Raw genomic sequence first — 22,622 nt, forward strand, 5'->3', positions numbered from 1 at the left:
GGGATGGGGAGGCAGGATAATTAGAAATTCAAGGTCATCTTTGGCTACACAATGGTTCAATACCAGTCTGGGATATAAGAGAGCTCGTATATAAAATGAAAAGAAGAATCTTGAAGAAAAACTCATTTGCAAACAAGTGTATGGACCAGAATTTGGATCCTTAGAATCCATGTAAATGCCAGGTGTGCATGGTGGCCTGCCTGTAATTTCAACCTCTGAAGGTGGAGACAGGGGATTCCTACATCAAACTGACTAGTTTGGTGATCTATGTCTGAGTTGTCCTCTGACCTTCACATGCTATGGCACATGTTGTAGCTCATGGAGGAACAAAGAAGGAGAGAAAAGAAAAGGTGGTTCAAGATGCTTAGCAACTATTAAAAAGAAGGTGTTCAATTAATGTTTTCCAAAGAAATGAATGAGTGTAACTGGAGATGACCCTTTCATTTTCTGGCTGCCCAGATCTGAATAATCACACAGAAACTATACTAATTACAACACTGCTTGGTCTATTAGCTCAGATTTCTTATTAACTAACTCTTATATCTTAAATTAACCCATTTCTACTCATCTGTGTATCACCACGAGATTGTAGCCTACTGTAAGGTTTGGGCAGCGTCTTTCTCCTTAAGCAGCTACATAGCATCGCTCTGACTCCCCCTACTCTCTCTATATATCTCTGTTCATATTTCCCACCTGACTTTATTCTGCCCTGCTCTTGGCCCAAATAGCTCTTTATTCATCAACCAATAAAAGCAACATATATACAGAAGGACCTCCCACATCAAATGAGTGAATCAAAGGCACGCTTTCTTTTACCTCATCAGTTTTCAGCTTTTTAGGACACCTGCTGTTAGCATAATTCAATACAATCAGGGTGTATTGTAATTGTAATGTCAGGGTGGGACTTGGTGGCTGACTGTCTTAGTTACTGTGGTGTTGCTGATAATAGACACTGACAAAAGCAGCTTAAGTAAGGGAAGCTTCCTTTTGGTTCATAGTGATCATGATGGAGACGTCAAGGCAGCAGTTTGAAGCAGCTGGTCATATTGAGTCTTCGGTCAGGAAGCAGAGAACAAACATTGCTTATGCTCAACTGGCCTTCTCCTTTATATACAACCCAGAATCCTAGCCAAGGTAACGGTGTCGTCCACAGCAAGCAGGTTTTCTTTCCTTAATTAATCCAATAACGATAATCCTTCTTAAGCATCTCTCAGATCAGATAGATCATTGAGATTAACCATCACAATAACATAGCCACACAAGGTTTTTTATGACATTAAAACCCCAATGAAACCCCTATTATTAGAAGAATGACCAACTCTCTATACACAAAGAAGTATACTACCATGTTCTACACACTATTTGGGTGAAGTTAAATTTTTCCTGGGGGAAAGCTCAAACCATAAGCTTTCCAAAATGTACAACACAAGGGTAGCAATAAAAAGTCAGCATAGACTTTGGTCAACCATAAAAGGGTTTCCCAGTAGTAACAATTGCCACCCCACCCACCTACCTAAGGTTTGGCTCCAGGGTCTCTATCTTTGTGTTCTACAGGCACGGTCCTTTACTAACTCATCTCTCAATTCCACGAAGATGATACAGTCTTTCTAAAAAGCTGCTTCAAGAATACATCACATGTGAGGCACCGTGAATATGCTTGCTTGAGACTGAAATATGGGAAGAATTGGCCAAGCACCACTTATATCTATGAAGAACTGCAATGGCTCCAAAATTCAGGGGCCAAAATTAGGCTGACTGAGGAGAAGCCCAAAGTTGTTGTTGGGGGTAGCAGTGGTGAAGATGGAACTCAAAGCACAAATGAAAATCAAACTTTCTGAAGTTTGACTGACTCCTTGTGCTTTTTAAAAGGTCTGGAGATGCCGGGCAATTGTGGCACACTGCTTTAATACCAACACTCAGGAGGCAGAGGCAGGTGGATCTCTGTGAGTTCAAGCCCAGCCTGACTTACAGAACTAGTTCCAGAACAGCTACGGCTGTTACACAGAGAAACCCTATCTTTAAAAAAAAAAAAAAGTTTAAATATTATGAAGAAGAATCTAAAGCCTAGAGATGAGGAAGGCTAAAAATCGAGGACCCACGAGTATACCTTGAGGAAACAGTAAGAAAGGTCCACGGGGAGCAAGGACCCCCCCTTTTTCATTATCTCTTGGGAATCATTTAAGAGATGTGAGGTCATAATTTCTATACTCTATGTTAGTGGCTCACTCGTGTTCAGAACTTGTTGGTTTTCACACTGGGGAAAAGCATTAGTTACTAGTGGCTTGCCTAAAATCCTTTGCCTCCTCAGACCTAAGTCATGGGGATACCCCTGCTTACATGGGCACGGCATACAGGGATGGTGCCTTCTTTGTTCACTGGTACGGGGACCTCCAATGCAGGAAATGACCTTGCGGTTGCCCTCCTAATCAAGTTGGTGACCATGAAGGTGAACTGTCTTTGGGTTCTAGCCCGACGCTGTTTTCCAGGCAGGGCAAGAAGTTAAAGGGAAAGGTGTTTGTGGTGGCTGCTACTGTTCTTTGAAATGTGACCTAGCATTGTGCAAACTGGTGCCTTGCCCTGTGGAGTCTGCCCATCCTGCCACAGTTCTGATGACATACCCCAACACAAGGAAGGGCCTACGTCTCCAAGTTCAAGACTTTTCCTAATTACTTTGACTTTGGTTTATCAGTGTTTGCCTCTCAGGACCAAGAAGCTATTTTTAGACTTGAAGGTTAGTACACAATTATATGACTATTCCAGGCCCACACCCCTCCAGCTTGCCTCATCTGACCTGGAATGCTGATATGGGAAAGCCATTTAGATTTTTAGTCTAGCCACACAAATACATACATGAAGGTACAGATATATGTGTGTGTGTATGTGTGTGTGTGTGTGCTCATGCACACCTGGATCTCACACACAGTCAAATTTCACACTGTAGTTGGAATGAAGGAGGCAGCAGATACACACCTGACTATGGACCACCGAGGATTGTAGTATATTTAACAACCAGACCATATCTTTACCTAAATTCTTCTCTTTTCATTGAGCTAGTCTCCCCTCTCCCCCAAGTGCTAGGGATTGAACCCAGAAATACACGTCATTTAAGTTCTTTAGCACGGTTATATCTTCTGTGATACTCCCTTACTTTTATTTGAAAGAATAATTTTTTTCTTTTTTTCTTTTCTTTCTTTCTTATTTTTTTGAGACAGGGTTTTTCTGTATTTTTGGTTCCTGTCCTGGAACTAGCTCTTGTAGACCAGGCTGGCCTCAAACTCACAGAGATCCACCTGTCTCTGCCTCCCGAGTGCTGGGATTAAAGGCATGTGCCACCATGGACCGGCCAAAACCATAATTTTCTTGGTTAAATTGAAAATTATTAACTAAGATGAAAAAAATTTCTTGTCATAAATGTTATTAATCCAGTGAAATATTTAAGTATGAACTAAAATTTGTACTTATCAAATTTTAAACACAAACAGAAACTCTCACAGTCACAGGGTTTTTGAACTGGAGTGATTCCTGCCCAGTTTCTTTGTCTTTCCAACCCCTTGCTAGTGTAGCTAGCTATTGTTTCTGAAAGAGCCACAGGTAGCCTACCCTGGCCTTGAATACGCTGTGTAGTTAGAGATGATCTTGAACTTCTGGTCTTCCTGCCTCTGCTCCCCAAAAGCTGGGATGGAGGCCACCATACTGGATTTATTTAATGCTGGGGATGGAGCCCTTGGTTCATGTTAAGACAGTGTTCTGTGTTCCTAGCCCCAGAGCTCACTTTAAAGAGGATCTATACTTCCAGGTCCAGGTCCTCTGGAAGAGCAGCAAGTGTTCCTAACTGCTGAGCCATCTGCGTTACCCCGGGACTGTAGGATTAAAAGCAACAGAGTAGCTGAGTCTTTCTGTGCCAGGAGCCATTATATGAATGAAAGCTGTCTGAATTAACTCTAGTGTTGCATACATGCCTTTTTCTTCCCTTGACACAAGGTCTCACTGTGGAGCCCTGGGAGGCCTATGTAGATCAGGCTAAGCTCAAACTCACAGAAATCCTCATGCTTCAGCCTCCTGAGTATTAGGATTAAAGACCTATGCCACCACCCCAGGCTAGAATAAACTTTAAACAAAAAGGCACAGCTACACTAACCAGAAGCTTAGGTAATACTGCTGAACTCTGCTGTGAGCAATTCTTCAGAACTTAGAATAGCAAAGGCTTTATTTGTTTTTAGCACCGTCAAGAAGTGCTACCATGTGCTGATCACCTTTTTCAGACTTTGGTCCCCCTTTCATTCATTTTAAATACTCTGTATCCTCCCCTCTGGACTCCAGGGTCACGGAGCCTCTGAAGGATCTCTTCACAGGAGCAAAGGGACCGACTTTAAAGGTCATCCAGTAGTCTTAATTAGCGTCCTTCTTGAATCCTTTCGGGACTCATATACAAAGGTGGATGGAAGACAGACTTGTTAATGCCAAGTAGGAATGGGGAGAGAGCTCACAGAACAGGAAGGCTATGTGAATCCCAAGACTCACCAGGGTCTACCGTCTTCAGAAGAAGCTAATCCTACCTCTTTCTTTCCCCAGCACGCCCCCCCCCCCCCCACTTCCCCTGACTGGCTCCATCTGGAAACATCTTCCTAACTAAGAGGAAGGAAAGCATCAAAATTCTCAGTTCCAAGCCCCCTGGGCCACTTTTTAAAAAGCGAGGTCTGCAGAGCCTGGAGGCAAACAAGCTTCGACTCCACCTGACCCCGAAGGAAGGAAGCAGGAAGTCTTGCTGGGGAACAGGGGTGAAGGGCCCAGAAGGACAGGCTGTTTCTTACCTCCTGACCCGGTCTCTAATCATGAGTGTGCAATGACCGCCCCAGAGCAGAAGGCAGTGCCTCTGGCAACATTTGGCAACACCTCTCTCACAGTCAGAGGACGGATTTTGTGTGAGAAACAGACCACTCATTGGGAGCTGCAGTTGCCTCTACAAGACCTGCATAAGACCAAGCCAGGAAGCATTCTAGTGTAGAGGGGAGAGGGGCTCACAGCTCCCTCCTCCCCTCCTGCTGCCCCCCTCCTTGCCTCAGGCAGTTGATGGCTCCTGAGGAAGGGAGAGACAGTTTTCTTTGAGGGTGTTGTCCCTGGTAGTTAGATCACGCTGCAGTACATGGCTCCACCCACGAGTATAGCACAAATTGGACTCAAAAACAACAAAAAAGTGATTCGAGGTTGGGAAGGGTGGGAGAGTGGTGGGGGTAAGATATGGGCGGAGTTAGGGAGGAGGAATGGGGTTGAATATAACCAAAGTACATCGCATACATATGAAATTCTCCAAAAGTAATATATTAATTTCATCAATAGATTAATTTATTAATAAATTATTGTACTTATAAAAGATGAAGAAACAGCCCCAGCGGTTGCTACTGCCCTTGTTTACCTTGCCCGTCACAGCGTCAGGTTCCCAACGACCCTCAGATCCTGAGGATGGACCATGTGCATCTTCATTTTATAGATGAGAAAACTCAGTCTCAGCAAGGTAAGGGTGGAACCCTGAGCTTCCTCCTATCCAAGCGGGTGGGGGTCAGCTATGGCTAAATTGTCTCATGTGCCTAGCACAGCAGATATCAGAGCACCAACACCTGGGTGCACGTTCAGGTTCACTGATGCTTTCTTGGCTGGGGACCTTGTTCGGAGTTAGCAAAGTGCAGATGCTCACGCAGTACACTTAGACAGGAAAGCAAAGGTCTGAGAGACTCAATACAGGCACTGGGTCATCTAGATTCCAATCCATCCCTCGTTTCTTCCTTCTACGTCTGTCTGTAGTACTAACCCCAACCAAGATCTGAATGAGTTGAGTTGAGGTCCAGAAACCAAGGAGAAGCGGTAACTATAGCAACAGAAGAGTACTGGTTAGTCTCAGCTTCCCCTTCAGGTCCTTCTTTGTCTTTTTGTGTCCTGTTGAGTGCCCTATTCTATACTACCATGTCCTCAGAAGACATTGCTATAGAACAGGGATGAAGCAACTCTCAGGGAAGGCTCCCCTGCTCCCTGCTGATCCTGGGGAGTATAAGGAAGGATCCCAGAGAGAGAGATTGCAGAATTTACTTCTCTTCTCTCTGACCAGGCTTCAGTTCAGTAAATGATTGCCCACAGCTTCTGAGCCAGAGCAAACCATTTGCCTACAGCCATAGATCTTGCCAAGTTCTTATGACACTCCTCATCCTCCCACTTCCTTGCCATTTTTTGCCCAAGAAGAACAACCATGTGGGCAGTTTTCCCATGCTTCAAGTCGCCTATAGAGTTAGCCGCCTCTTCCGTTAATTTGTCAGAGTGGCATTCATTTTCCCTTTTAAGATCTGACTGAAAGAGCAATGCAGACAAGTAAAAAGGCAATCTCTGTAATTTGATGAGCAAGGACTGTGTGAAGACCACAGAGGAGTGTGAGTGTATGCATCTGAGTGTTGGTGGAGGCATGAGCCGCTCCTTCTTCCCCTCGTGAAACCCACCTCCTGCTCCTTACTCCTCCATCCCTGCTCAGGCCTCTTTGTGTTTTCTAAGACAGGTTCTCCTATATCCGAGGCTGACCTTAAACTGGTTGTGTAGCCAAGGACAACCTTGACTTTCTGATCCTTCCATTTCTAGCCCCAAAGACTAGGATGTCAGGCATGTGTTCCCATGACTGGTGCCACCAGAATTTTCTTAGCTACGTTAAACAGTTTCACCCACTAAAGTGTCTGCTTCCCATGTGCGTCTTGGAGCCTCGCAGCAAAGGGTCCTCAAGGACTGACTGCTCTACTTCCAACGTAATAGTAACTATCTTGAGGACCAGAAAGGTTCCCTACCAAGAGCCGCTTTGAGGAAAGACAATTTTCCATTGAATTTGTGTGTTTGGGAAACATGGACACCCTTAAACCTAGAAAGCCTGTAAAACCAGTTCAAACACCATGTAAATGCTCTGTTAGCCAAATGACTGCATTCTGATGGCTTTGAAAGTGGCATCCCTTTGGGGTTTGGGTCTCTACTTCTATCATGCCAAACTGAGCCATCTTGACAACCCCAACATTCCCCTTTAAATCTGAAGTATAAAAGATTTCAGTTGTTCTTCTGTGGCGTCTGGGGTCCTGACCTGCAACTGAGATATTTGGGAGGGCTTCAGCACCCCCTCTACCCCAACCCCTGTAAACAAAGTCAGGGGAAGGTAAAGGAACACACAGATTTCTCCCCATCCATTCTTCCAATCCTTTCTTGTCAGTGATCTTGGTTTCCTAGCTCTTCCTGCCTTATCTATCCAGGAGGAAAAAACAGCCCTTGGGATATATTCTGTCTCTGCTAGCAGAGCACGCTCAGAGACAGGACACAGACCTCTTGTTTTCACCTCCACGGTCCAGGCCACAAAGACTCCGTTTCAAACTCTCCTGGATTATTATGGAAAGTTGCTTAAACGCTGCAGCGTGAAAGTCCTCCAAAGGAACCGATTGCTTGATTCAAGTGTTTGTTCTGGGCAACAATTGACTTCCTGCTTTGCAAACAGAGGTTTCAAAGGACCAATTCTTAAAATTCCTAAGAACCCTAGAAGTCACCATATTTTGACCCCTTACAGACCAAAATGAACTAGAATATCAGAAATATTCTGGATTTGGGTTTTATTTAATTACAGAAATGTTTAAAAATAAAAGAGGCATTTACCACAAAGAAGAGATTTAGTGGCCTTCCTCTGAGGACATTTCTAAGTAATAAGACCCAAGGATGATCCAAACGATTTTGTGAGGTTCCTGCCTTCACATGAGAGAGAGGGACCAGAACCCACAGAACAGTGGTTCTAGCATGTGGGTGTCAAATGGTGGATTCCATCAGGTAGTGTTGCAAAATCCTGGGGGCCACCCCAGACTTTACAACATAGACCAGCAGTGGGGCTTGGCAACTAGCCGTCTACCAAGCTCCGCGGTGGTTCCAGGGCACACGGGAATTTAATGGTTATGGAGAGGCAGAGGATTGCCTTCTCTAGTTTCTCACTCTTGAGAAGGTGCTGAGGCTGCTTGGCTCCCAGCCTTGAGTGAGACGATCAGGGCCTTGAGAGAAACTCTGGCAGATAGAGGTGCTCTTGAGTTAATTCACAGAGCATCTCTCCTTTCTTCCCTGACATATATGCACGCACCGCAACACGTATGCAATTACCCACACCAGCACACACACACACACGCACACGCACACACACGCACACTTAACTCCAGCTAATAATACCCTTAGTAATTAGAACTTCTGTTTCCACATCCAGCTTTGTCTCCTCCTGTGCTTTGCCAATCCTACCCAGTTTTATCGAGACACAGCTGACAAGAGTTAAACATTTCTGACAGACAAAACGATGACTTCATACATGAATGCCTCCTCCCTTTGCTCTTACCCAAGAGCCCTGCAGCTAATGCGATCCCCTGGCCTAAGGATGGCCTGTGTCTCTGTTGCTTTGGCTTGCCCTGTCCTTTAGGGGCCGGTTCAAGGTTACTGTCGGAATCCTCTCCAGTTGCGAGCACACCCGACTTCCTTCTGTCAGAACACTAACTGAGCTGCTTTGCAAAAGATCTATTTTTAGGCTCTCCGCCTCCCTGCGCCATTCCTACCCTGTCGGTGTTTGCCTACTTTTCAGGCCCAGCACCTTGTAGTATGCGGTCCAGAGAAGTGGATGCTCATTCATGTTTGTGAATGATCCTTGAGGTGGCGTATTATTAGAATCCTAGAAAAAGCAAGAACTTGGCCTGTGGTGCCATGCTGCTGGATTAAAAGCCTAGGTTCTACCACTTATTAACTAAGGAGGCCAGGGAAGTTATTTAACCTCTCCAGTCCTCGGTTTTCTCACCTGTGAAATGGAGATATTAAATGGTATTATGCCCAGGAAGTGCTGAGAGCTAAGCCTGGTAAGTGTTAGGGCTTCCTTGCTAGCAAGGAAAGTTCCAGAAAGACCTAAGATGCTTCTTTGCTTAGATACCTGCACATGTACAGTTGGATTCACACTCTTTTGCCCTTCCTCTCTCTCCTCTCTCTCTCCAAACAATCTCAGTTTTTTCTAGGTCACTAATATTTTTCCTCCTTTCTCCTCTATCTCTGGTACAAATGATGCCTTGCAATCCCGCAGCAAAGACCCCCACATACATAACTACCATAAATTTTTAGCATGTATCTCCATGAATGTATAAGTATATCCATTTACAGATGCTCAAGCTTGATGGGTTAGCTTTTGAGGCTAAAATGGAACCAAGCAATCTCAATCAGCTAGAAATATTAGCCAAATTCTTAATAATGGCTGTGTGTGTTAATTTTGAAGGCTAATCTATCACAATAAATAAGTAAATGTATCATCAAAATTACCATTTATGAAAGCATTTATTTAATGTGGACTTCAAATAAAACAATTCTCTGGTTTAAAAACTTTTAAGTCAGCTATTTGATTTGAACATACAGAAGGCTGAATTGCTGCTAAACTGAGGAGAAGGTACAGACAACACGTGGACTTTTATAGATGCTCTTTCCAAGTGACTGAGTGTCCGGCTGCAATCTCTGTTCACAGGCAGGTTATCTAAGTAGATTAGATTGATTTAATTGTATTTTCTAACTATGCATATGTGCATGTGTGTTTTTATGTGGCTATGTACACAGAAGTGCAGGCTCCTGATAAGGCCAGAACAAGGCATCAGATCTCAGGAACTGGAGTGGCAAAGTGTGGGAGTCTCCAGATGTGGATGATGGGAACTCAGCTTGGGTCCTCTGCCAAGAGGATCAAGTGCTCTCAACTGCTGAGCCATCTCTCTAGCCCCCTATATTCTTAGTTTGTTTTTGAGACAGTCTCACTGAATAGCCCAGCATAGTCTCTAACTTCTATGTAGCGCAGGTTGGACTCCAACTTGCAGTGATCCTCCTATTTCAATGCCTACCCACCCACCCAAGAGCTCAGATTACACACTAAAGCCCCACCCACCCAAGAGCTCAGATTACAAACTAAAGCCCCACCCACCCAAGAGCTCAGATTATAAACTAAAGCCCCACCCACCCAAAGAGCTCAGATTACACACTAAAGCCCCACCCACCCTAAGAGCTCAGATTACAAACTAAAGCCCCACCCATCCCAAGTGCTCAGAGTGCAAATTAAAGCCCCACCCACCCCAATTGCTTACTTAGATAACAAACTAAAGCTCCACCCACCCAAATTTTTCAGATTACAAACTAAAGCCCTACCCACCCCAAGAGCTCAAATTACAAACTAAAGCCCACCCACCCCAAGAGCTCAGATTACAAACTAAAGCCCCACCCACCCCAAGAGTTTAGATTACAAACTAAAGCCCCACCCACCCCAAGAGTTTAGATTACAAACTAAAGCCCCACCCACCCCAAGAGTTTAGAATACAAACTAAAGCCCCACTCACCCCAAGTGTTCAGATTACAAACTAAAGCCACACCCACCCCAAGAGCAGATTACAAACTAAAGCCCCACCCCCCAACTGCTCAGATTACAAACTAAAGCCCCACCCCCCCAACTGCTCAGATTACAAACTAAAGCCCCACCCTCCCCAACTGCTCAGATTACAAACTAAAGCTACGATTTCGGATTCTTGGCAGACATTTATTATTTTTTTAAATCCTACCCTTTTCTCAGTATGGGCATTCACATCAGGGAGTAACATTAATTTGCTGGCTAAACAGAACTGAGTATTTTCTTTTTTCTCTTTGTTTTCAGTCTTTAATTCCCCCTCCCATATTAACAATCAAATGTAGGGCTTTTTTACAAGTTAAGCATGTATTCTACCACCAAATTATTACCATAACATAGAATATTGTATTAATGCTTTAAGAAAGAACCCATCCACAGGTTACAGGTTTCCTAAAATTACAGACTTTCCTGCTGGTGGAGGTGTTACTAGTGATTCCTGTCTCTACTTGGGAACAAATCTCATCATAAGCGTGTTCTGAGCACTTTTGATAAAGCTTTATGTACTTTGTCATTTAACTTTCATAATATTGTATAAATTAGTAAACTATTTCTGTTATGGTTTCCTGTCTCTTTAAGAGACAAGCCACGCCCACTCCCACTACCTCTGACCTTCTGCCGCCATCTTGCTCTCTTCTCTTTCTGTTCTCTTGGGGTGCACATGGATTTTTGTCTCTCTCTCTCTCTCTCTCTCTCTCTCTCTCTCTCTCTCTCTCTCTCTCTCTGACTGATAAAAACAAAGCAACTTTTCAAGGCTTAAGACAAAACACAAAATTACATGGACTGAAAAATCAAACATATTGAAAAAGCTCAGGCAGAATCTGAGCCCCAAATCCAGTTCTCTCTGCTACATTCTATTGTGTTCCAAGACACAAAAGTGCTGAGATGCAAACAACAGAAGGGTAAATGCAATATTACAAAAGAGGAAACAGAAGAAGGTAGAGTTTCCAAATGGTGCCTCAAACCAGGGATACACATTCAGCAGGGTAAATGTTCTAGTAAAGATGAGCCTAGAGTGAAAATCGTGAAGCTAATGTTAAAGTTTCATTTCTGTGTTGAAATATCTGGAGCAGTGGAGGGGGATTTAGGCAAGAAAGAGATTTATTTCCATTTACAATTACAGTTTATAGTCGAGAACAGACAGGAATAAATGTGTGTGTGTTTGCTTGAGTAGCTGCCTGGGCTCAGTTTGATTCCTCGACTCCTCTATGACCACAGCTCCTTGCCTAGGGAATGGGGCTGCCCATAGTAGGCTGAGTCTTCCCACAGTTTGCACAGACATGCTCACAAGGTCAACCCAATGTAGACAGTCCCTTATCCAGCCTCTCTTCCCAGGTGATGCTAGATTGTGTCAAGTTTACAAGCTAACCATCACACCTATCCCAAAGAACATGTGAAGGGGCCCTTATGCCACCACTGTAAACTGTCTGCTAAACCAACATTGGGAGAATTTTCTAGACAACGGTTCTTACACACGAGTAATGTGTGTCAGACTTTGGGGGTACCATAAAAGATGCTACTTGGAAAATGTGCAACTGGCAGCATGTTTTCCTTTCCTGCCTCTCACCCCTACACGCCTATATACATGGTCTGGTTTCAAGGGTCCAGAGGACCTGGGAATCTGCTTTCTGTCCACCACTCTACCCACATCTTATCATACCTGTATTCCCCTTGCCTGGCATCTCTGGTCCTTTGTCATTTACAGTTCTCCTGCACTGCTGCATTGCAAAAACAGAAAGCACGGGCTGGGAGTTGGCTCAGCTAGCACAATATGACTAAAAGTATCAGGACCCACGTTCGGATCCCCAGAGACTATGCAAAAGTCTGGGTGCTGCAGTGCACAGCTGTAATCCCAGAGCTGATTACAGAGAGAGGACAGAGACGGGGCAATCCAGAGATCCAGTTGACTAGACAGTCGAGATGCATTACAGGAAGCTCCAGGTTCAGTGATAGGCCTTGTCTCCAAAGGTAAGGTGGAGAGAGATGGGGGAAGACACTCAATATCAAGCTCTAGATTCCACACACACGCACACACATGTGCCTGCACACATGCATGCACCTATGCACACACAAGCACACACATGCGCCTGCACACACACACATGCACCTATGCACACACGAGCACGCACCCAATAAATACTGTAAAGGGATTAGGTTTATTAAGAACAAACAGCAGTGCAATACTTCCTGCTGACAGCCCAGCAGAGGCTGTGGGATCCCATCCACAACCCATAGCTGGGAGAGCGTGCATCCTTTCAGGCGGTTTTCCATTCCTTCGACTCCTAGGAGAAAGGAGGTCAGGCAGCTGCTGCGCTGACACAATGCACACACTCTATCTCCACAGTCGCCATGGTTCCCCCTCAGACATCCTCTACAAACCACTCTCTGGGCTTTGAGAGGAGAGTAAACAAGCGGCAGAATTCACGCTCAAACGCTCTCGGGATGAAAACTGAAATAGTATGATAGCCATGCTGTCAGTCACTTCGACTGTGTAGAAAATGGAGACTCGGAGAGGAAATGACCAGAACTGTGATTTTAATTAGAGCTAGGAACAAGGGACTGTTTCAAGCCTTCCTCCTAAGGGGGCAAAGTGTGCTTGCACACATGTGTACAAAAATGGGGGAGGGCATGTGGGCACTCACTGTCCTGGTACTTAGAGAATTCCAGACGGTGTTTCTAGAGAACACAGAAGAGTCTCAGGCAAGATGAGAACTCAAGGCCTTCTTCTAATCCTTCCTGTTCTTAGCCTAGATAATTATCTGACATCTTTGCACCCTCACCATGCATGAAAGTGTGTGCCTGCACATGTGTGTATCATATGCTCTAGAATTTTCTAGAACTTTTGCATTTCCTTTGTGCTTAACAGTATTGCAGAAGTATGTTCAATAAATCATTGTAATCCTATGAAAAGGTTTTTCAGTTTGCCATGCCTCTGCTTTAGTCAATAAGTACACTATAAGGTGTGGAACTCGACTCTTATTTGAGAAAGAACTGACACTGAATTAGTGCATATACATGTGTATACACACAAGCACCCAGAATTGCATGCTCGTGAACAGGCATGTTGCAAGAGCACACATGCAGTTGAAATGCATAAATCTTTTACTCTCCAGTGTGTGTGTGTGTGTGTGTGTGTGTGTGTTTTCAGCTATGAGGAGCCACAAGGCAGCAGCAAGGGAGGGTTAAGTGGGGATCTCTAGTAATGCCTCCACTTGTTCTTTGAGGAACAACAAAGACAGGAAGCACGGCCTCTATGGAAGGAAATTCCCAGGCCTCACACGGACCTTTGCAAACTGCCCTGTGAACCCCTGAGGGGTGTCTGATAATAAACACTCAGCCAACAAAACAACCCAGAAAGGCATTTTTACCAGCATTCTTGTATTCTCACTGTGGGGCTGGCAAACGGTTTTCTGCATCTGGGGACCTGGAAGGGACCCGGAAGGGCCACCTGCTGACAAGGCCCAGGGATAGTGGCTTCCACTGACCTGCTCTTTCTACACACAGGTCCCCTTTGCTCCCTGAGGCTTTGACTGTGTTGGGGTTGGGGCTGGGCCTTGAGCTCCTGGAATCATGATCACAGATGGCAGGGGAGGTGTGGAATGCGGCGTGTAGACGTGAGACCCACCTTTTCCTCCCATGAGACCCTCAGACACCAGCCAGGGCACTGAGCCCTGAAACAATGCTGCACAGACCTCCCTTGGAATGTGCAGGGTGATTAAAATACAACGGGCCATCAAGTAAAATAAGTTTTTGGTTTTATTTCAGAGTTTGAGTGTGTGGCTGCGTGCACGCGCACACGTACTTCAGTGAGCGTGCATGCAGTAGGCAGAGGGCAAGTTCGCCTGCCATTCCTCAAAGGCCGTCCACCTTGTTTTTTCACATAGAGTCTTTTATTTGCCTGGAGTCTACCAAGTAGGCTGGGCTGGAGGACCAGCGGAGCATCAAAGACCTGTCTGCCTTTGCCGTCTCAGTCCTCGGGCCAGACAGGCTCCACCGTACCCATCTTTTTACAGGCACTCTATGGACTGAACTGGTGTTCTCACATTGTGAGGCAAGCACATCACTTATCTCAGCACAGCCAGGGTTTAGGAGGTTTTGAGAAAAGATCATTCCATGTAGCTCAGGGTATCCTAGAACTCTCTGTGTAGCCCAGGCTGACTTTGAACTTGGAGAGCTACTCCTGCCTCAGCCTCCCTAGCACTAATATTAGAAGTGTGTGCCCCCATACCGAGCTTAACTGGCATTCTGGGCTTTTTTGCCTACAGTAGTGGAAGCTGGTTGTTAAATACTTTCATAGGAACGACTTATAAGGAACTTTTAGCAAAATAGAACCATACTGTAGAACCTTAAGTGAAACTCTAGTTAAGATCTGATAGCTTGTAATATAGTAGCTTATTTATCTCCAAACTAATAAAATGTGAGACCTTTTATATTTATCTTAAAGATGAACAAATCCAAGCCTACAATAATTACAAAATTCTGGGTGATTCAAGGACCTGTGCTTACATTAGCAAGTACCTATGCATGCGTGTTGGGGCTGTGTGTATGCTCTTATGGCTTTCTTTCTACAGTAATATGCTTAAAAACCCCTTTGTTATAAAATTTAACCTGTTTCCTCAAACGCCACCCCATATCAAAACTCCACCAGATCCAGCATCCAACACTGGTGAGGGGTACATCCTTTGCCGGAAATAGAAAGCAGACCTTTATTGTTGAATTGCCATCACCGCTGTCTGAGATATTTTTAGACGAAATAATCAAACCTATCTCCTCATTTGCATTTGCCCAGAGTGGAGGTTGACCTCCATCTTGACCCCCTGCACTGGGGATCACATTGACTGAAGGGGATGACAGCCTCCATGTTTCCCTCTAGGTGGGGTTAACAAGATCCCCACTCAAGCCTCCTTCTGCCCTTTGTACTGCAACAATGGACGGAAGCACAGCCTTGTTGGAGGAAATTCCCAGGGCCACATTGTGGATGTTAGACAGTTAGCTGCTTTGCTATGCGGCGTAGCCAAAGTGCATCTATAAATAAACACATCGCTCTGCAAAGGTTCTATATTGTGGCCCTGCACTGCTGATTATATTTCAAAGGGAATTTTTATTGCATAGCTGTCTTTAAGAAAACCTGTAGAATAAACTGTGTTGCATCTCTGTTTCTGCAAGACAAACTGCCGCCTTTGTTGGTTCTCTTTTCTGTAGAAGGGACGGTTGCTGTTCTTTTTCCTACCCCTGGGATCTCATTGTGTGAGACTTTAGGAAGCAAAGGCATGCTGGAATACAGCCCAGCATCCTCAGAAGGATGTGAGGGTCCTAAACAGACTGCAAGCAGAGCCAGTTCTCCTGAGTCTATGGAGAATTGAGTATTAGCCAGAAGTTCAGACAGCCTGAGCCCACTTAAGCTGATTCTTAGATCTCTGGGAAACTCCAAGTTACCAGTTCGCAGAGGCTATGATCAATGTGGTCATCTTTATAAGAAGAAAGGGTGTGTAGAAAGCTGGAGAACTTGACGTTAGAGAAGGCAGCTCACCCCAGCTAGCTTTCTTCTCTCCTCAAAGGTAAGACACCAGAATCACGGCATCAGAAAAGCATGGAACAATTTAGCCTCAATATGTCTCAGTCAGATCTCTGAGTGGCTAAAAAGTCTTAGCCTACATGTACACCCACAAAGGACTCCTGTTTCATAGCTGGAGAATGAGCTTGTGACAGTTGCCTGATTCTATGTTGACTGAAAATGGCACCAAACTCGGCAGTTCCCTAACAAATAAGAACAAATAAGAATGTGTTTGTAATGCAAGGGCCAAGACCAAGACACAGTCAAGTTCCCGAGTGACCCCAGTGGTCTCATTTCTTTTTTTGCACCTTTTTCCTGGAAGTCCCACTAGTCTATTGTTGCAAAGGTCCTATTTTTAAATTATTGCAGTCAAAAAATACGGCTAGCAAGTGAGAAGTCAGCTCACGTCACTCCAGGCTAGTGATTTTTTTTTTTTTTTTTTTTTTTTTTTTTTTTTTTTTTTTTTTTTTTTTTTTTTTTATCTGGTGGCTTGGATTAGGGCACTGATGTCATGAGATTCTCAAGAGCGGGAAGGGACCTTCAATGTCATCGCGCAGACCCCACCCAGCCAGGCATCCCTTTGGGAACACCCTGGTCGCTGGTCTCCTGGGGTGCTGGAACGCTGCCCAGGACAGGGTGTTCCCCACCCCCGCAGGACAACTCACCCATTTTTAGACAATTCTAATGGTGGGTAAATCCTTCCACAAACTGAGTTGAAATCTTTTACCCTATAATTTCTACTCCATAATCTGGTGGCTTTCTCTTTTTCCTTACCGGAGACCTTTGAGTAACTGAAGTCAATCTTTACATTTTACACGGTGTAGCTCTTCCTTCAAACACCTGCGTGTCCTTCAGCTATTTATTTTATGGGTGATCCTATCCTCACTCTTACCATCTTAGCCTCTTTTAAGCACTCTTTTAGTCTGTGTGACTCGGTGTGACTGGGTATACACACTTGCACACCATATATGTCAGAGGTGGGCTTCGGGGTGCCCCTCTGTTGTTCTCCGCCTTATTTTTTGAGACGGTCTCCTCACCAAACCTGGAGCTCATTGATTAGGTTGGATTAGGGAGCAGAAAGCTCTGGAGAGCCACTTGTCTCTGTGCCTCTCCTTCCCTGCAGAGCTAAGATTACAGATGTGCACTGCCACATCTGGCTATACGAACTCAGGTTCGCAAGTCTTCCAGGCAAGCATTTTAGCCCTTGACCCATCTCCCCAGCTCTGCTGGTATAGTTCAGCCAAGCAGCTTGTTACATACATTAGCCGGTTCATCTTCTCTTCACCGTGTGTGTTAGCACAAATTTTCAGAAACAGAATTGAGGTTTAGCAAGGTACAACTACTTAGTTAAGGAAGGAAGCAACAACAAGAGATTTAAAACTGGCTTTACCTCTTTTTACCCCACAGGTAAAAGGCTGCAATTAAAAGAAAGAAATGGTCAGCCAGGTGAGGTGCTGCTCAGCTGGAATCCCAGCACTTAGAGGCAGGAAGACCAAGAGTTTAAGGCTCTTCCCTCCTGGTCTATTTATTAAGACGGAGCCCAGCCTGGGCAGCATACAGCTCAGAAAGGGTGGTAGTGGAGAAGGAAGAAAGAAAACAAAGGGGCACAAAAGGGAGAAGGCAGAGAGAGAGAGAGAGAGAGAGAGAGAGAGATCGTAATATATAAACCAATCTATGTACGGTCATTCATTAGAACCCTCCCATGTAGCATAACATCCTTTTATGACTAGCGCTATTGCCTGTTATTTATAGAGAAGAGTGCAAATTTGAGTAGTTGGGAAACGAGCTGAAGGGCTGTTGTACAAAGGTGCAGTAAGTGAGAGGCAAAGAGGTGTGAGCAACAGGAAGCAAGCAAGAGTTCTGAACGTCCAGGAGGTTTTTATGAGAAAACGTCAGTGGTAGAGGATCAGGAAAAAGAGAGTTAAATGACAGAGAGAGAAGTCACTCGAGAAGGTCAGAGTGGCTTGGGTCACCCCAAGTCTAGCGGTTGGGTCTGAGTATACGTAGAAAGTCTCGTTTTCCTGCAAGCTCCCTTGGAGCTGCTGCTATGCAGTGCCTTAGGAAAGGGCACCAAAGGGCAACATGGACACCTATGGCTGGGGCTAAAGCCAGAGCAAGAAGGACTCTCTTAGGGTCTCTTTGAGACTTTGCCTCGGAGAACTGCAGCTCACTGCCCTTCAGATTATAGTGAGAGGTGAGGGGTAACTCAGTTAGTAGTGACCTTGCTTCACATGGTTCCCGGGTTCCAGCTCCAGTATAGTCTAAACTGGGTGTGATAAAGGCAGACATGAGAACCCAAGACTTGAAGGTGGAAGCAGGGGCATCAGAAGTTCAAGATCATTTCTGGCTACATAGTTCAAGGCTAGCCTGGGATACATGAGATCCTCTCTCAAAACAATTATCATTAGCCAATCTGAGAACGGAGGTACCCCAACCTCTGTACAACTGGACACCAATGCTTCCCTGTCCACCACCGCACAAAACCAAGGCTTAGAGAAAGGTTGTAGACCCAAAGTCACCAGGCAAGACAGCCACAGGTGCAGGAGTTTCAGCCAGACACCCCAGAACACAATGGGAGTCTTTCTGCTCTATGTCATCTTAAAGCTCTCGAGGCCCTTACCTGCATATGTTAACATTTGTGATCTCTTTTTTTTTCTCAGTTTCTTTTCTTTCTTTTCTTTAGAGGGCAGAGGGAAGAGAAGGAGGGAGGACACTGAAAGGTCCCTTGCTCAGGGTCACATCGATTCATTTGCTACCATGCTCCTATTGCACCATCAGCCGCCTGAGAGCAGAAGGTGTTCCGTACACACGGCTGAGAGAGTAAATCTCTGAGTTGGTGTGGTAAAGCATGGTGAGAAGGGATTAGCAAGTGCCTAACCAGAGACGTTAGCTATCCAGGGAGATGTAGAGAATTTAAAAAAAAAAAAAAAAAAACTCATGGCACACAGTATATCCTCAAAATACTTGGTGGATAATTGAGTCCAGCAAAGTCTCAGATCAAAGGAGTACGGGAAGATGCTACAGACACTTCCAGCCTTCTAAGCTTCTAACTGTACATCTCATTCTGACCATTAATTGAAATTATTATAGTAGTTCACGCTTTATTTTTTATTTTTTATTCCTTCCTTCATTCATTAAAAAACTCAGATAATACTGATTGACACGAGTGATATGCCAGATGTTGTTTTGAGTGCACCAGAGTCTAGTCAAGGATGAGAAAACCCATAGCAACCATACTTTGTGTGCCATAAAATCTGCAGGCACAGGGTGCTTAGTCGGGGGTGGACTGAATGTGGGGGGCATGAGAGTAAAACACGGCTGTAGTGGGTAATCGAGGGGGACAACGAAGAGAGGTATCCATGCAGAGACAAAAGCACACCGCGTCATAGGTGGGCAGCAGAGGGATCACATGACGAGGGGTGTGGCACTCGGCACAGTTGGGAAGTCAGGAGGTGAGAGGGGAGGCTGGCAGGATGTTATGGAGCAGCCCTTGAAAGAGTCATCTGCCCTCCCTGCAGGCAGGACCTGGCAAGATTTACTACACATGTCACCCACCCAGGAGTGTGGATGAAACACAGACTCAGTCTAGTGAAGAGATGGGTGTCTGCATTTCTAAGGAGCCCTTAAGCGATCCCTGATGCAAACGTTCCCTGTGCCCCTTAGGCAGTAGAGCTGTAGGCAGCGGGGTGTATATATTAGACACAGTTCAGAAGGAGAACCACAAAGGCAGAATTACGTTTGTCAAGAACTCTGTCGCAGGAGACAGGGGATGGGTGAAGAAAGGTAATGCCAAAGCTAAGTATGCAGTGGCAAAAACATAAACAAATGAGGCATCTTAATCAAGGAAGAGAAGGGAAAGAGTTGAGCCCATTGGATGATAGTCTTTGGAATTAGGGCAAATCTCTCTCCTCAAGGAAAGGCTGCTGATGAGGGGGACGTGAAACAATGAAGTATGAGCGCACCCCACCCAAATCAGAACTCCATGAACTGAATCTGCCACGCCTTCCCTGGGACTCGGCTGCACGGTCGTGAACCTCACTGACACCCAGCCGAAGTGGCCAGGTAAAGGACAAGCATCAATCATGCCTGCATAGGATTTCCACACCAAATAGGTAAAGCCGGGCTTTGTAGCTCTCGCTAAACATGTGGCTAAGGGATTCTCAGGAAAAGCAAGAAAGTTGTGGAAGACAACACAGATGTCCACTAAATCCCTGAACAACACTGAACAACATGTCTATTTCAAAAATAAAAACAATATTAAAAGCACGGTTGTGTCAGCGAAAACCACCTATACTGTTGCTAGCACCCTCTCTATCTACCTTGTATATTCTTAACTTGAAAACTAGTTAAAACACTTGTGGTAAAGGTCTGCACAGCAGGGAAAAGGCAAGTCAGAGCACAAATATGTCCCCTTCATCACACAGAAGCCAAAACACACCACCCCCAATGAAATACTCCTCCAAAGAAAACAAGGGTCACGCTTTGTGTCTCATGTTCTTTGCTGGATCACTATTCTCCAGCAAAGACACGCGAACTCAAAACAACCAACCAGAATACCCTCTGGCCACCACTATTTACCCACACAATCTTTAACCCAACGAATCTCCACAGGGCACACAAGTTGAGAACAGGCAGCCACGGCAGAGTGCTGGGTCAACAGGCACCCGTCCATCTGCTTTAGAGTAGCTAGCCTCACATCCAAGGAGACAAAAATCCCGCATGAGCACCTACCTTCCTCTTCAGCAGTGGGAAGCCTCTTCACATCTGCTCCGATATAGAAGCTCTGCCCCCAGACCTCTGAGTGGAGGTGTAACTTAAGGGCGGTCCATTCATTCAGGTAACCTGAGGAGGGTTGAGTTTCTCCAGATCAGTCTTCAGATACTCCCAGGCTTCCAGAACTCAGGGCAGAGGTGAACTGTGAGCTGTCCCTCAGTGCAGGAAGAAACTGGGAGGCACCGTGTGGCTGGAGGTGGAGGCGGAGGCTCAGGAAGGGAAGTAATCTGGGGACTGTAATAAACTAGAAATTCTCTCCACATGATTTCCTGTATTCAGTGCCTCTTGCCTCTCTCAGGCTCCCCAGAGGAAATCAGAAATTTTAAACTTGTCCTTTGGCCACTGAGAGAAGAGAGAATAAACATGCTAAGAACCATGAAAACAAGGAGAAGCAGGCTAACAGGCAAGGAGCTCACAGGCCAGCCGCTTTTATCTTTAGCCTAATCCTTTCTACCTCAAGTTTCTCCAAGTGTTTAACTTTGCAAAAGTCAAGAGTGCCTTCGTCCTCTTCCATGCAGCTTCTGGCCATAGTCCAGATGTTGTGTGGCAGAGCAGCCAGTGAGAAGCGTGCCAGCATGGGCTCAGGAAGAGGGTCTCCCTGCCCTGTTCTGTTTATGGAAAGGCTCATGGTGGTCTTTATTAATCATGAAAAAAAAAATCTAGTAATTCCCAAGCCATTCTTGTGCCAGGGCTTGAAGAATTACTGGTGATCTACTACCCATAAATTGCTGCAAGCAGAGCCCTCTCTACACGAAGTGTGAAGCTCTCACTGTAAGCTAAGAACGAAAGCCATTCATTCAAAAGTGTAAAAATTCAACATGGTGACAGCAGAGGACTCATCTAAGGACAAAGGGAGGCTCTGTGAGCGCAGGGCTCAATAAAGCTGCATGGGGTAAGCCACCTAGCTGATCCCAGCCATAGGAAAATGTTGGGAATGCCAAAAGAGTTAACTTCAAGAGGCTTAGACTCCCCTATTTTGCTTTGTGGGGTGATGTATAATAGAAGCAGGTGCATGGAGGGAAACGTTGAACTGGGCATGTGAAAAGATACATGTATTCGGATCTTTCTTTGGGCCGCCAGTTCATAAATAACAACACAGAGGCTTCTTATTAATATTGAAAGCTCGGCCTATAGCTTTGGCTGGGTCCTAACTAACTCTTATGATTTATTTTAATCTGTTCTATAATGTGGAGTTTATCTCTCTTCTATCTTGCTCCTCCTGTTTCTTCTCCATGTTTGGCTGGCAAAGCTATCTTTCTTTTTTTCCAGAGTTCTCTCTGTCCCCAGAAGTCCTGCCTAACTTCTTCCTGCCTAGCTGCTGGTCATCCGGCTCTTTATTAAACCAGTCACAGTGACACATCTTCACACAGTGTACAAATACCCCACCACAGACACAGACTACAAAGTGTCACTTAAAATCATCAGGTGACTCCTTGCCAATATCTCCCTTTCTTCTTCTAGCTATGAGGGAAATTGTCCTCAAATACATGCTCCATGATATGCTTCCCATGATTAAAATCTTGTACTACCTTAAGCAGAAAAGCCCAACACTCCACCATGACACAGAACAACATCTCCTGCTTTATCTCAAGGATTCCTTCTGTGAGCCTCCTTCTTCCTCCCTCCTTCCCTCTCTCTCTTCACCGATGAGTTACTCCATGCAGACTCCTTGCTCCATGTCCTTTGACTCTCACAGTCCCCAGAGCAGGTTCTCTAACAACTCAACTCCTGGCATTGTTCCCTACAAACTATGATCATTGTCCTCACAACTCCAAAAGCCAGGAAACCTCCCTCCACCCCGGTCCCCCACTGCCGCCATCTCTGTCGCTTTCAGATGTATGGATC

General features: G+C 45.2%; 1 protein-coding gene across 3 annotated transcripts in view; it reads right to left on the reverse strand.

The window, feature by feature from the left end:
• Adgrf5 (adhesion G protein-coupled receptor F5) overlaps positions 1 to 20,974 on the reverse strand; it is a 93,262-nt gene extending 72,288 nt beyond the window's left edge. For 2 of the 3 annotated variants that reach the window (XM_057751222.1, XM_057751218.1), the window contains exon 1: positions 20,736 to 20,974. The gene's annotated coding sequence lies outside the window, so the exon portion shown is untranslated. Of the gene's footprint in view, positions 1 to 4,811; positions 4,831 to 20,735 lie in introns of those variants that run through there. The other variant, XM_057751220.1, reaches the window with a different exon arrangement.
• Positions 20,975 to 22,622: the final 1,648 nt, after the last annotated feature.

This window comes from Chionomys nivalis, chromosome 19 (genome assembly GCF_950005125.1).
Source record: "Chionomys nivalis chromosome 19, mChiNiv1.1, whole genome shotgun sequence".
NCBI lineage: Eukaryota > Metazoa > Chordata > Mammalia > Rodentia > Cricetidae > Chionomys > Chionomys nivalis.